The following is a 13,507-nucleotide window of genomic DNA, read 5'->3' as shown; positions in this document are numbered from 1 at the left end:
TTTCCTATGTCCGACTAGCATCAGATGGCGGTTCAAAACGATTTTCCCCAGTCGGAGTTTGTTTTTCCCCGAGTTCCCAGCTGTCACCCACTAAAGTCGGAAGTCAGGGATTTCTGAGTTCCCAGTTATTGTGAACGCGGCATTTTTCCCAACGCTCATCACAGCCTTGCGCAAAAAAAACACATTTTACAAGATATAGCTAAGTAGTAACATTAAAATGCAACGAAGTTACAGTGTAAAGATCAAATCCCAAATATACTCTCGTATCGATCCAATATGTCTTTAAGGTTACTCGAATGCATGTCCAATGACCTTCCTTCCATATATGAGCTGTTACTAGCTGTTTGGGGTTTTAGGCTGGGTTTCTGTACAGCACTTCGAGATATTAGCTGATGTACGAAGGGCTATATAAAATAAACTTGATTGATTGATTGATATGACAGATACATTCCACAAACTTTTTTAACGTTAGCTAGCTAGTAGTAGCTATCATGCTAAACTAGTTAGCTTTCGTGTCAGCGTGTCACATGCATGATTGATATTGATATGATCGATATGCAGTCAACTATCTAATACCCCTTGACTTAAAAAGTCTGGTAAAATGCTACAGTTGAATCTATAATCCTTACTTGCTACATCATGTTTTGGAATAACACATTAATGATATACTGTAACATACCCATTGATTCTTGAAGAATACAATTTATAAATGACTCATGACCTTAGTTCAACTGTCATAACCCATCAGAACCCAAAATATAGGCCTAAGTTTTACTCCAATGTTTGTTAACAAGGTAACTATAAACAAACACTATAGCCTCTGAACATGCTTAAAACTATATATTTAATATCATGGGTGATCAGTCTTTGCATCCATAGCTCTGTCAATGAATTTAGCTTTTCAGCGAAACATGGTCGGAGGAGACGCTTTGTAATTGTTTCAATTAAGAATTGTAGCTTTTTAACAACATAGGCCAGCAATATTCAGTGATGTCGTACAATGTGGGCATACCAGCTGAACTCGCAGTTTATGAAGAAATATCAAACAGAGATACAGTATCCCACTGAACACCTGTGCTACAGTTTTTCTGCTTCACTTCACGTGTAAAGACAGCCATCATCCCTCCTCTATCGCTTCCAGTGGACTCAGACACACTACCAATTGTTACATATACCCTAGAGGTAACACAAAAGAGTCATGCTTTTCATTTTTGATCTTCCTATAGCCTTACCACCAGGCACCAGCCGTGTCTTTTAGTGAGCCTGCCTGCTGCTGGCTTTACAAGGGAGTGATAAAATCAGCCAACCTGGGTTTATTTAGAGAATAAAGCACTTGCATGGTCTCTGCCTTCTGTCCCAGATATTATTGATTCAGTAGAGAGCTGCTGACTGTAACAACACAGAGGTTGTAAGGGAGACTGTGGGCTGTTCTGGATTTTTTGTTCATTCTTTTGACCTTTATTTAACTAGGCAAGTCAGTTAAGAACAAATACCTATTTACAATGACTGCCTACAATGGCCAATCCCGGATGATGCTGGGCCAAGTGTGCACTGCCCTATGGGACTTACAATCACGGCCGGTTGTAATACAGCCTGGATTCTTACTAGGGCGTCTGTAGTGATACCTCTAGCACGGAGATGCAGTGCCTTAGACTGCTGCGCCACTCGGGAGTCCTAACATACAGCAGCAACATACAGTCTGTAGATAGACATAAGTATCACCCTGCCTGCCTAGATCCCCCTGCCTTCTTGTGATGTACACTCAGTGGCCAGTCTATTAGGTAAACCCATCTAGTACTGGGTCAGGCCCCCTGTAGCCATGAAGGGAGGCACCTGGTCAGCAACAATGTGCTGATATGCTGTGGCATTCAAACGTTGATCAATTCTATAAAGGGACCTGTCATGTGCCAGGAAAACATTCTCCACACCATGACACCACAGCCACCAGCCTGTACCGTTGACACCGGGCAGGATGGGGCCATGGACTCATGCTGCTGACGCCAAATCCTGACTCTGCCATCAGCATGACGCAACAGGAACCAGGATTCGTCAGACCAGGCAATGTTTTTCCACTCCTCAAATGTTCAGTGTTGGTAATCGCGTACCCACTGGAGCCACTTCTTCTTGTTTTTAGCTGATCAGAGTCGAACCCGGTGTGGTCATCTGCTGCAAAAGCCCATCTATGACGAGGACCGACGAGCTGTGCGTTCCGAGATGCCGTTCTGCACGCTCCTGTGGTACTGTGCCGTTATTTGCCTGTTTGTGGCCCACCTGTTAGCTTGCACAATTCTTGCCATTCTTCTTCGACCTCTCTCATCACCTAGCTGTTCTTGCCCACCGGACTGCCGCTGACTGGATGTTTTTTGTTTGTCGCACCATTCTCAGTAAAACCTAGACACTTGTGCGTAAAAAGCCAAGGAATCCAATCGTTTCTGAGATACTGGAACCGGCTCGCCTGGCACCAACGATCATACCATGCTCAAAGCCGCTTAGGTCACTGGTTTTGCCTATTCTAACGTTCAATTGAACAGTAACTGAATGCCTCGATGCCTGTCTGCCTGCTTTATATAGCAAGCCACGAGCGAACCATTTTCGTGTACTAATAAACTGGCCACTGACTGTATATCAGTAGCCCATCTCTCTATACACATACAGCAAGGTGGTATTATGACTAGGAGCCAAGCCTGAAGCTTCACACTTAGATGTAGGTTGCATCCCAAATGGCACCTTATTCCCTATATAGTGTACTACCTTTGACCAGGACTGATAGAGCTTTGGTCAAAAGTAGTGCACTTTGTGGGGAATAGGGTGCCATTTAATTGGCACACAAACATACTGTTGAGGCGATTTCCAAGGATGACGTTGACACTGTCTATCCACCTGGTGTGATAGTATATCGTAGTGCCCCATTTCTCTTAATGGTGTGTAAGGAGTGTGAATTCATCACACACAATAGAGGATGTCATCCAGGGTATGACACATGGCTGGTTGTCAGTTGTCAAAGATGATCTTATTTGAAAATATATTGCTCCATTATCTTTTCTACATACTTTATATCTGGGTTTAGTCGTTTAAGTTTACACTGCAAACTTTTATCACCCACATTTTCAACATTTAAAAAAAAATATTTATGATTTAGCAGCAGCTGTGTGCTTAACACTTGAGGCAGCAACATACAGTATGTAGATAGACATAAATATCGCCCCCTGCTGGCTATTGTTGCAGCTTGCCATCCATGGCACTGTAATTTCACTACACTAATATGAACGGAAAATTAGATACATAGATGTTGGTATTTTATTTCAGTACTTTAGTATTTTTATTTTGCGTGACTATGCTTGTGTGTTATCATAAGATCAGACTGTAATAATATCTGCATAAGTCCCAAGAATGTTTTTGTTACGCTTCTCTGTATCTCTGTCATTTGTGTGTCTGTGTGTGACAGCGATGGCATTGAGTCAACTGGGCCTACTGTGGCCGGCGTTGTGCCGATGCCTGGTCCCTTTGTTGAAGTCTTCCTGTCAGCTGGTGGTCAGCTCCAGAGTCCCATCGAAACATCGCCCCACTGCCGCCACCTGCGTTCGCCTGTATGCCACCAAGATGAGTAAAGGTGAGTGGAGGGCCGGTTGCCTCTCAACTGCTTTGTACCTATTTGATTTTGTCTTGTGTTGCCCTCAAAAAACCCTCAAAGGCTCAGGAAATATAGGGGTAGGAATCACGACTCCATCCATCCATCTCTATTCTGCTCGTGTACTGAAGTGGTGGACGGAACGTTCAATAGCTTTTTTAGTCTTTTTGAGAAGGTTGAAGAAAACCCCACTTCACTGTGTTTTCTCATTTTGCTTTTATTTGTAATAACTCTGATTGACTAGACTAGACTACCAGCATGCAGGTCTCCTTCCTCTCCTCCATCCTCCTTCTGTTCTTCCCCCTTTGAAGTCGTGAAGGCCGCTGCTTTTCTTTCCCCCCTCAGCGAAGGCAGCGAAGGGCCAGGCGGCCAAAGTGAACATCAACTCCTCGCTGGCGGAGGATATCATCAGTCTGGAGGAAGTGAAGGAGGAGACGGCCGCCGTCCTCACCGCCCTGAAAGAGGACTTCAGCCGCAACCTGAGCATCAAAACCTCTCCAGGTACATAGGGGCCATAGACTAAGGTAGGGGCTCTCACTCTCGGTCACTCCCTGATTCAATGGAAAGGGATAGTCTCTCATGACGACTGTTGAGGAGCTGGCCACTGCACTCAGTTCTGGGTGCTGAGATTATAGAGAGGATACTTTTCAGTTCTATTTTAATGTATGTGTATACCAGCCGCCGATTGTTCAAAAAGGGATGCAGAGCCCTGCAGGCCTGAAGTTTGAGCTGTGTCCATCTTTGTAAGCATAACAAGTCCACTGTTGGTTCTCATTTAATTATTGGTCAAAAGATGAGGAAAAGTGCATCTCCATGTGTTTACTTTCTCCCTGAGGGGTGAGAGTGAACCCTGCCCTTTACCTTGACCCCTGTTGACCTTGACATCCAGGTCACAGCCTTTCCCCTCCCCTGTTCCCCCTCTCCCCTTGGGGCAGTTCAACCCTGAGAGGGGGGCTAAAGGGGAGGGCCCGAAGGGGAGGAAGCTCATCCCCACCCCCCTCATCCCTCCCTATCTTCCTTACCCTCTCCCTCCATTCCCCCCTCCTTACCCTCTCCCCTTCCTCTCACGCTCTCCCTCCGTCACCCTGTGCCCCTCTGTCCAGATGCACAGTAATCCATGGAAGCTGCAGGATTTAGAGCTGACAGGGAATCTTGACTGGAGAGATGCTGGAATGGGGGAATCATGAGATAATTTTGTTCTTGTGTGTGCTTGATAATAGTCTCATCTGGGTCTTGTTATGTGGTGTGTTTGTTGTAAAGGGGAGAGGAAAGTCACCTTAGCTGAAGGAAGGCCTGTTGTAGAGGGCGGATTAATGTGGTGAACCGTCGTCTGGGTAGGACTGAATCGGTCATGGAATTAAGAATGACCGTAATTGGCTAGCCAAATGACCGATCTCCGTAATAATCGTTAGAATAGCATATATATATATGTATATATATATATATATATATATATATATATATATATATATATATATATATATATATATTTAAATAAACATACAGTACCAGTCAAAAGTTTGGACACACCTACTCATATATTTCAGTATATTTCCATTTTTCTAAAAACCTGTTTTCGCTTTGTCATTATGGGGTATTGTGTGAAGATTGATGAGGGGGGAAATAATTTTATCAATTTTAGAATGAGGCTGTAACGTAATACAATGTGGAAAAGGTGAAGGGGTCTGAAAACTTTCAGAATGCACTGTATATATACAATACCAATCAAAAGTTTGGACACACCTACTCATTCCAGGGTTTTTCTTTATTTTTACAATTTTCTACATTGTATAATAATAGTAAATACATCAAAACTATGAAGTAACACATATGGAATCATGTAATAACCAAAAAAGTGTTAAACAAATCAAAAATATATTTTAGAGTCTTCAAAGTAGCCACTCTTTGCCTTGATGACAGCTTGCACCCTTTTGGAATTCTCTCAACCAGCTTCATGAGGTAGTTTTCTTATTGAACCTTTATTGAACTAGGCAAGTCAGTCAATGATGGCCTACCGGGGAACAGTGGGTTAACTGCCTTGTTCAGGGGCAGAACAACAGATTTTTACCTTGTCAGCTCAGGGATTCGATCCAGCAACCTTTTGGCAAACTTGCGGTTACTGGCCCACCGCTCTAACCCCTAGGCTACCTGCTCCCCGGCAGTTTCAGTTACCTAGGATGCATTTCAATTAACAGGTGTGCCTTCTTCAAAGTGAAATAGTGGAATTTCTTTCCTTCTTAATGCGTTTGAGCCAATCAATTGTGTTGTGACAAGGTAGGGGTGGTATACAGAAGATAGCCCTATTTAGTAAAATACCTAGTACATATTATGGCAGGAACAGCTCAAATAAGCAAGGAGAAACGGCTGTCTATCATTACTTTAAGACATGAAGATCAGTCAATGCAGAACATTTCAAGAACTTTGAAAGTTTCTCCAAGTGCAGTCGCTAAAACCATCAAGCGCTATGATGAAACTGGCTCTCATGAGGACTGCCACAGGAAAGGAAGACCCAGAGTTACCTCGGCTGCAGAGGGTAAGTTCATTAGAGTTACCACCCTCAGAAATTGCAGCCCAAATAAATGCTTCACAGAGTTCAAGTAACAGACACATCTCAACATCAACTGTTCAGAGGAGACTGCGTGAATCAGGCCTTCATGGTCGAATTTCTGCAAAGAAACCATTACTAAAGGTCACCAATAAGAAGAAGAGACTTGCTTAGGCCAAGAAACATGAGCAATGGACATTAGACCGGTGGATATCTGTCCTTTGGTCTGATGAGTCCAAATTTGAGATTTTTGGTTCCAACCGCCGTGTCTTTGTGAGACGCAGAGTAAATCAAATCAAATAACATTTTCTTAGTCACATGCACTGAATACAACAGCTGTAGACCTTAGAGTGAAATGCTTACTTACGAGCCCCTAATCAACAATGCAGTTAAAAAATATATATGGATAAGAATAAGAAATAAAAGTAACAAGCAATTAAAGAGCAGCAGTAAAATAACAACAGCGAGGCTATATACAGGGGGTACCGGTACAGAGTCAATGTGCGGGGGCACCGGTTAGTCGAGGTAGTATGTACATGTAGGTAGAGTTATTAAAGTGACTATGCATAGATGGTAACAACAGAGAGTAGCAGTGGTGTAAAAGAGGGGGGGGGGGGGGGCAATGCAAATAGTCTGGGTAGCCATTTGATTAGATGTTCAGGAGTCTTATGGCTTGGGGGTAGAAGCTGTTTAGAAGCCTCTTGGACCTATACTTGGCACTCCGGTAACGCTTGCCATGCGGTAGCAGAGAGAACAGTCTATGACTAAGGTGGCTGGAGTCTTTAACACTTTTTAGGGCCTGTCAGGACCCGGTGAGAGAAACAGTCACTAATAGTCGGCAGAACCCAGAAGATGAGGCAGACTCAGCAGTACTAGAGATGATGATTTAATAAAAGGACAAGATCTTCAGGCAAAGAATATAAATCCACCACGTCCCAAAATAAAGCCAAGAGGCACAAAATGGATATCCTCCAAAATACAAAGAAACTCCACAAAGTGGGAAAAACAGCAGTGAAAAACAAACCTCAAAAGACTACTCAAAAATACACAAGAACTAAACCAGAGAACCTCTGGAAAATCCAACAAGAGAAATATATGTTCACAACAAGGTTGGGGCTGGGTGCTAACATACAAACACTGAGCAAAGAACTGAGGAACACACAGCGTTTAAATACCAACAAGGGAATGACACACAGGTGCAAACAATAATAGATAAAGGAAAAAACTAAAGGTTCAAAAAAGGTGCAATGGGGACATCTAGTGACAAAAACCATAACAGTCCTGGCCAAAACCTGACAGGGCCGTCCTCTGACACCGCCTGGTATAGAGGTCCTGGATGGCAGGAAGCTTGGCCCTAGTGACGTACTAGGTCGTTCGCACTACCCTCTGTAGTGCCTTGCGGTCGGAGGCTGAGCAGTTGCCATACCAGGCAGTGATGCAACCAGTCAGGATGCTCTCGATGGTGCAGCTGTATAACCTTTTGAGGATCTGAGGACCCATGCCAAATATTTTCAGTTGTTCGAGGGGGAATAGGTTTCGTCGTGCCCTCTTCACGACTGTCTTGGTGTGCTTGCACCATGTTAGTTTGTTGGTGATGTGGACACCAAGGAACTTGAAGCTCTCAACCTGCTCCACTGCAGCCTTGTTAATTAGAATGGGGGCGTGCTCAGTCCTCTTTTTCCTGTAGTGCACAGTCATGTCCTTTGTCTTGATCACGTTGAGGGAGAGGTTGTTGTTCTGGCACCACACGGCCAGGTCTCTGACCTCCTCCCCATAGGCTATCTCGTCGTTGTTGGTGATCAGGCCTACCACTGTTGTGTCATTGGCAAACTTAATGATGGTGTTGGAGTCGTACCTGGCCGTGCAGTCATGGGTGAACAGGGAATACAGGAAGGGACTGAGCACACACCCCTGATGGGCCCCTGTGTTGAGGATCAACGTGGCAGATGTGTTGTTACCTACCCTTACCACCTGGGGGCGGCCCGTCAGGAGGTCCAGGATTCAGTTGCAGAGGGAGGTGTTTAGTCCCAGGGTCCTTAGCTTATTGATGAGCTTTGAGGGCACTATGGTTTTGAATGCTGAGCTGTAGTCAATGAATAGCATTCTCATGTAGGTGTTCCTTTTGTCCAAGTGGGAAAGGGCAGTGTGGAGTGCAATAGAGATTGCATCATCTCTGGATCTGTTGGGGCGGGATGCAAATTGGAGTGGGTCTAGGGTTTCTGTGATAATGGTGTTGATGTGAGCCATGACCAGCCTTTCAAAGCACTTCATGGCTACAGACGTGAGTGCTTTGGATCGGTAGTCATTTAGGCAGGTTACCTTAGTGTTCATGAGCACACTATGGTGGTCTGCTTAAAACATGTTGGTATTACAAGACTCGGACAGGGAGAGGTTGAAAATCTCAGTGAAGACACTTGTTAGTTGGTCAGCGCATGCTCACAGTACACGTCCTGGTAATCCGTCTGGCCCTGAGGCCTTGTGAATGTTGACCTGTTTAAAGGTCTTACTCACATCGGCTGCGGAGAGCGTGATCACACAGTCTTCCAGGAACAGCTGGTGCTCTCATGCATGCTTCAGTGTTATTTGCCTTGAGGCGAGAATAGAAGTAGTTTAGCTCATATGGTAAGCTTGTGTCACTGGGCAGCTCTCGGCTGTGCTTCCCTTTGTAGTCTGTAATGGTTTGCAAGCCATGCCACATACGAGGAGCATCAGAGCCGGTGTAGTACGATTCGATCTTAGTTCTGTATTGGAACCTTGCCTGTTTGATGGTTCGTCGGAGGGCATAGCGGGATTTCTTATAAGCTTCTGGGTTAGAGTCCCGCTCCTTGGGGACCCGCCAGCTAACCCTAACCCTCCTTGGTATAACCAGCCAGCTGTATGTTGATAGTGTTGTCGTTCAGCCACGACTCCGTGAAGTACAAGATATTACAGTTTTGAATGTCCTGTTGGTAGTTTAATCTTCCGCGTAGGTCATCTATTTTATTCTCCAAAGATTGCATTCGATCGCCTACGAATACTCAGAAGGCAGCCCCTCCTCTAATCCCTTTTTCTCTGCCTCCTCTTCACGCAAATCACGAGGATCTGGGCCTGTTCCCGAGAAAGCAGTATATCATTCGCGTCGGGCTCGTCAGACTTGCTAAAGGAAAAAAAGGATTCTGCCAGTCTGTGGTGAGGAATCGGAGTCCTGATGTCCAGAAGTTATTTTCGGTCATAAGAGACGGTAGCAGCAACATTATGTACAACATAAGTGAAAAAATAAGTTATAAACTACGCAAATAAACGAACAAAAAAAACACAATCGGTTGGGCACACGTAAAAGCGCCATTGTTCACTCAGTAGGTGAATGGATGATTTCTGCATGTGAGGTGCCCCTGTGCATGAAGGAGGAGGTGTGCTGGTGTGGGGGTGCTTAGATGGTGACACTGTCTGTGATTTATTTAGAATTTAAGGCACACTTAACCAGCATGACTACCATTGCATTCTGCAGCGATACGCCATCCCATCTGGTTTGGCTTAGTGGGACTATAATTTGTTTTTCAACAGGACAATGACCCAACGCCTCCAGGCTGTGTAAGGGCTATTTGACCAAGAAGGAGAGTGATGGAGTGCTGCATCAGATGACCTGGCCTCCACAATCATCCGACCTCAACCCAATTGAGATGATTTGGGATGAGTTGGATAGCAGAGTGAAGGAAAAGCAGCCAACAAGTGCTCAGCATATGTGGGAACTCCTTCAAGACTGTTGGAAAAGCCTTCTAGGTGATGCTGCTTGAGAGAATGCCAAGAGTGTGCAAAACTGTCATCAAGGCAAAGGGTGGCTACTTTGAAGTATCTAAAATCTCAAATATATTTTGATTTGTTTAACACTTTTTTGGTTACTACATGATTCCATGTGTGTTATGTCTTAGTTTTGATGTCTTCACTATTATTCTATAATTTAGAAAATAGTAAAAATAAGAAAAACCCTTGAATGAGTAGCTATCTTTTGACTGTAACTGTATACATACAGTGCATTCTGAAAGTATTCAGACCCCTTCACTTTTTTCACATTGTGTTACGTTACAGCCGTATTCTAAAATTGATAAAATTACTTCCCCCCTCATCAATCTACACCCATAATGACAAAGCAAAAACAGGTTTTTAGACATTTTTGCTAATTTCACACACAAAAAAAAACTGAAATATACTGAAATACATTTACATAAGTATTCAGACCCTTTGCAATGAGACTCAAAATTGAGCTCAGGTGCATCCAGTTTTCATTGATCATCCTTGAGATGTTTCTACAACTTGATTGTAGGAAAGGCACACACCTGTTTATATAAGGTCCCACAGTTGACAGTGCATGTCAGAGCAAAAAAACAGGACAAGAGTTCGAAAGAATTGTCTGTAGAGCTCCGAGACAGGATTGTGTCGAGGCACAGATCTGGGGAAGGGTACCAAAACACTTCTGCAGCGTTGAAGGTCCCCAAGAACACACTAGCCTCCATCATTCTTAAATGGAAGAAGTTTGGAACCACCAAGACTCTTCCTAGAGCTGGCCCCCCGGCCAAACTGAGCTATCGGGGGAGAAGGGAGATGACCAAGAACCCGATGGTCACTCTGACAGAGCTCCAGAGTTCCACTGTGGAGATGGGAGAACCTTCCAGAAGGACAACCATCTCTGCAGCACTCCACCAATCAGGCCTTTATGGTAGAGTGGCCAGACGGAAGCCACTCCTCAGTAAAAGGCACATGACAGCCCGCTTGGAGTTTGCCAAAAGGCACCTAAAGACTCTCAGACTATGACGATTCTCTGGTCTGATGAAACCAAGATTGAACTCTGTTGCCTGAATGCCAAACGTCACATCTGTAGGAAATCTGGCACCATCCCTACGGTGAAGCATGGTGGTGGCAGCATCATGCTGTGGCGATGTTTTTCAGCGCCAGGGACTGGGAGACTAGTCAGGATCGAGGGAAAGATGAACGGAGCAAAGTAAAGAGAGATCCTTGAACCTGCTCCAGAGCGCTCAGGACCTCAGACTGGGGTGAAGTTGGTTTATGCTGCAGTAGTTTATGTGTCGGGGGGCTGGGGTCAGTTGGTTATACCTGGAGTACTTCTCCTGTCTTATCCAGTGTCCTGTGTGAATTTAAGTATGCTCTCTCTAATTCTCTCGTTCTCTCTTTCTCTCTGAGAACCTGAGCCCTAGGACCATACGTCAGGACTACCGGGCATGCTGACACCTTGCTGTCCCCAGTCCGCCCGGCCTTGCTGCTATTCCAGTTTCAACTGTTTCTGCCTGCGGTTACGAAACCCCTACCTGTCCCAGACCTGTTGTTTTCAACTCTTAATGATCGGCTATGAAAAGCCAACTGAGATTTATTCCTGATTATTATTTGACCATGCTTGTCATTTATGAACATTTTGAAAATCTTGGCTCTCTCAAATTTTCTCCTTCTCTCTTTCTCTCGGAGGACCTGAGCCCTAGGACCATACGTCGGGACTACCGGCCGTGGTGACTCCTTGCTGCCCCCAGTCCGCCTGGCCTTGCTGCTATTCCAGTTTCAACTCTTCTGCCTGCGGTTATGGAACCCCTACCTGTCCCAGACCTGCTGTTTTCAACTCTTAATGATCGGCTATGAAAAGCCAACTGAGATTTATTCCTGATTATTATTTGACCATGCTTGTCATTTATGAACATTTTGAAAATCTTGGCTCTCTCTAATTTTCTCCTTCTCTCTTTCTTTCTCTCGGAGGACCTGGGCCCTAGGACCATGCGTCGGGACTGCCGCCCGTGGTGACTCCTTGCTGTCCCCAGTCCGCCTGGCCTTGCTGCTATTCCAGTTTCAGCTGTTCTGCCTGCGGTTATGGAACCGCCACCTGTCCCAGACCTGTTGTTTTTCAACTCTTAATGATCAGCTATGAAAAGCCAACTGAAAATTATTCATGATTATTATTTGACCATGCTTGTCACTTATGAACATTTTTGAACATCTTGGCATAGTTCTGTTATAATCTCCACCCGGCACAGCCAGAAGAGGACTGGCCACCCCTCATAGCCTGGTTCCTCTCTAGGTTTCTTCCTAGGTTTTGGCCTTTCTAGGGAGTTTTTCCTAGCCACCGTGCTTCTACACCTGCATTCTAGCTGTTTGGGGTTTTAGGCTGGGTTTCTGTACAGCACTTCGAGATATTATCTGATGTATGAAGGGCTATATAAAATAAAATTGATTGATTGATTGATTGAAGTTTCTTCTTCCAACAGGACAATGACCCTTCAGGACAAGTCTCTGAATGTCCTTGAGAAACTCCCCAAATACAGGTGTGCCAAGTTGTAGCCTCATACCCAAAAAGACTCGAGGCTGTAATATCTGCCAAATGTGCTTCAACAAAGTACTGAGTAGAAGGTCTGAATACTTATGTAAATATAATAATTCTAAAAACCTGTTTTTGCTTTGTCATTATGGGGTATTGTGTGTAGAATGATGAGTGGGGAAAAAGCAATTTAAACAATTTTAGAATAAGCCTCTAACGTAACAAAATGTGGGGGAAAATCACGGGGTCTGAATATTTTCCGAATGCACTGTATATACAGTATATATATAAAAAATGTGCACACATTTTCTCCTTTCATCCGGTCCTGACTGCATGTTCTGCCATAGAAATATAATGAATAGAGTGGGCGTCCCCATTCAAGTGAATGATGGCATAATGGGTGGACTGGCGGCCATTACGAGTGTACCCATAGTCCCAGTCGGTATTAAATAGAATGTTGCGGTCCCATGGTTACCTTGGTTACCCCATTGGCTCACAGCAAAAACTTGATCATTTTCAAACGCAATTTTCTTGTTGTCTGCTTGTTTTAGTCAATTACGAAACTACATTCCAGAAAAGTACACGTGTAAAGATTAGTTTTCTACTTTTCTTTTTGTTTGACCAGGCGAAACAGTTTGTGAATAGTTGGTAGCTCACTTCTAAATTCTCAAACTACCGTAAACTTAAATTAATCGCAGTCTCAAATAGCCGCCTGTCTCTAATACCCAGGCATCGGCACACATTTTCAGCAAATAAATGCCTGTTTCAAATAAACGCCAGGTCTAAATTCATTGTTTACAAGTGACCTTCATTGAGTACCATCCAGCTTGTGCAAAAAATGATGTATTTGTATTGTAATGTTTATACTGGTCACAATAAACAGTCTGGTAGTCTTTACAACATTTTATTGAGCAAAAGCTGTGCGCATTAAGGAAATAGACGCCTGGCTCAAATAGAAGCCTGTCTCCAAAAAACAATGGTTGTGTTCTCCGATTGAAGCAAAATAAGTGCCCGGGCAATTCATTTGAGTTTTGCGGTAAAT

The 13,507-nt window shown here is 44.2% G+C and overlaps 1 pseudogene; it reads left to right on the top strand.

Moving 5' to 3' along the window:
* The first annotated feature begins 3,447 nt into the window (after nucleotides 1–3,447).
* LOC129818276 (ribosome-recycling factor, mitochondrial-like) overlaps nucleotides 3,448–13,507 on the top strand; it is a 31,832-nt pseudogene continuing 21,772 nt past the window's right edge.

This window comes from Salvelinus fontinalis, chromosome 21, assembly GCF_029448725.1.
Source record: "Salvelinus fontinalis isolate EN_2023a chromosome 21, ASM2944872v1, whole genome shotgun sequence".
Lineage (NCBI taxonomy): Eukaryota > Metazoa > Chordata > Actinopteri > Salmoniformes > Salmonidae > Salvelinus > Salvelinus fontinalis.
Note: the sequence above shows the minus strand (reverse complement) of the source record. Positions and strands in the feature narration are given on the sequence as shown.